General features: G+C 34.6%; 1 protein-coding gene across 1 annotated transcript in view; it reads right to left on the bottom strand.

Annotated features, from left to right (window-relative positions):
* LOC122257107 (facilitated trehalose transporter Tret1) overlaps positions 1-2,500 on the bottom strand; it is an 8,432-nt gene that overhangs the window by 5,311 nt on the left and 621 nt on the right. Inside the window, exon 2 of the mRNA XM_043022183.2 lies at positions 2,482-2,500. This exon is cut by the window's right edge and continues 117 nt beyond it. The gene's annotated coding sequence lies outside the window, so the exon portion shown is untranslated. The remainder of the gene's footprint in view (positions 1-2,481) is intronic.

Here is a 2,500-nt window from a genome sequence, read left to right as displayed (position 1 = left end):
GATCATACTTGCTTTCTTTTTTTCCCTCGTTGTTTCGTATACCATTCCTCTAGCATGAACCCTTCACGTGTGTGTGTGTGTGTGTGTATGTATATATATATGTATATATATATATATATATATATATATATATATATATATATATATATATATATATGATTATATATATGTATATATTTATATATATATATATATATATATATATATATATATATATATGTGTGTGTGTGTGTGTGTGTGTGTGTGTGTGTGTGTGTGTGTGTGTGTGTGTGTATTTATATCCTTTTATGATTTTATATATATTTTATATATGTATAAACATATATATATATATATATATATATATATATATATATATATATATATATATATATATATATATATATGGCAGATATATATATATATATATATATATATATATATATATATATATATATATGTATATATATATATATATATATATATATATATATATGTACATATATATTTATATATATATATACATATATATACATATATATATATATATATATATATATATATATGTGTGTGTGTGTGTGTGTGTGTAACGCCTTGTGCGTTTGATTGTGTGCGTGCGTGTAAGCATGGATACATGCCAGCATTGCGCATAATTGAATAACGAAAAAAAGTCTTTTCATCTCCTTCATATATGAAACAAATACTACATAAAACAAACCAAATACCAAAGTGATCGTATGTATAAATATATATATATTTTTTTTTTCATTTCAGTATTCTTGCTATATCATTAAAAAAAATGAAAAGTCATGATCAACCATCCAACAGACTAAACCGAATTTCTTTTCTTTTTTTTCTCAGGAAATAAAAACAAGACCCTCGCCATGATTTCAAATCGCAAATACGCACGTAGTCCTCCCAAAATGGCGCCTTCGCGAGAAAACTTATGATAATTGCCTTTTGAAAATAAGCAGGATTTGAGTAGTTATTCCCTGCTGGCTTGCTACCTGGAGGACTGGTTTATCTCTTACGGAAAGGAATCTTAGGTTTTAATAAAAGGGACTTCACCGTAAAAGGAAAAAAAGGACCTATTTTGATACGGAATATATGTAATTTTCGGAATGACAAAAGTCGACTATGTGATCGAAGGAAGGGAAGAAATGGTATAAGAGAAAGAGGAGATGAGAGAGAAGAAGAGACAGAGTGACAAAAAGAAGAAAGAAGAGGAGGAGACGAAGAAAAAGGAAAGGAATAAAATGACAAAGGAGAGAAAAAAAAAATGGAGAAAGAGGAAGACGAAGGAGAAGAAGGAAAAGATGGAAGCGAACAAGAAGAAGATGATAATGACGAAGGTAAAAGGGAAGAAAAAGGAAAATAGAAAAAAGAAAGAAAGAAAAAGCAGAGAAAAACAAAAGGGCGAAGAAGAATGAAAAAGAAGGAAAGAATAAAGAATGAAAAAAAAGGAAAAAAAAAAGATAGAAAAGCTAGAAAAATAAAAAAAGTAAACAACAACAAAGACCAAGAAAACGAAATAGAAAAAAAGAGAAAGAATGTGAAGCAAACCTGCAACTTCATCTTCTACCAAATCAAAAATAAAAAAGCGGCAGGAATGTTTCTCGTCCCAAACGTGCTATTCTAAGACTCGCAGCTTTTGCTTTTGTTATACTTTGGTCAAGCGGCTGGCGGGCGGGGAGTCAAGGTTAATGCAAGTTTTTTTTTAAGGGTAGGAGGGAGAGAGAGAGAGATTGAAAGAGAGAGAGAGAGAGAGAGAGAGAGAGAGAGAGAGAGAAAGTGTGAGACATACACACACACACACACACACAGAGAGAGAGAGAGAGAGAGAGAGAGAGAGAGAGAGATTGAAAGAGAGAGAGAGAGAGAGAGAGAGAGAGAGAGAGAGAGAGAGAGAGAGAGAGAGAGAGAGAGAGAGAGAGAGAGAGAGAGAGAGAAAGTGTGAGACATACACACACACACACACACACAGAGAGAGAGAGAGAGAGAGAGAGAGAGAGATTGAAAGAGAGAGAGAGAGAGAGAGAGAGAGAGAGAGAGAGAGAGAGAGAGAATGTGAAACACACACACACACGCAGAGATTGAGAGAGAGAGAGAGAGAGAGAGAGAGAGAGAGAGAGAGAGAGAGAGAGAGAGAGAGAGAGAGAGAGAGAGAGAGAGAGAGAGAGAGAGAGAGAATGTGAAACACACACACACACACACACACACACACACACACACACACACACAGATTGAGAGAGAGAGAGAGAGAGAGAGAGAGAGAGAGAGAGAGAGAGAGAGAGAGAGAGAGAGAGAGAGGTGGGGGGGAAGGGATGGAGGAAACATTACACAGCATTGTTCTCAATATCATTATCATTATTGTTATTATCATTATTATCAATATTAGAAAGAGAGAGAGAGAGAAAGAGAACACACACACACACACACACACACACACGGCAATCCACCCACCCACCCCACAATCAACCCCACCCTCTGCGTCAGTCTTACCAAGCCAGGTGACATCCTG

This window comes from Penaeus japonicus, unplaced genomic scaffold (assembly GCF_977035675.1).
Source record: "Penaeus japonicus unplaced genomic scaffold, GWHDUDI00000001_assembly GWHDUDI00000025, whole genome shotgun sequence".
NCBI classification, from domain to species: Eukaryota; Metazoa; Arthropoda; class Malacostraca; order Decapoda; family Penaeidae; genus Penaeus; species Penaeus japonicus.
This window is presented reverse-complemented; position numbering and strand designations above follow the sequence as displayed.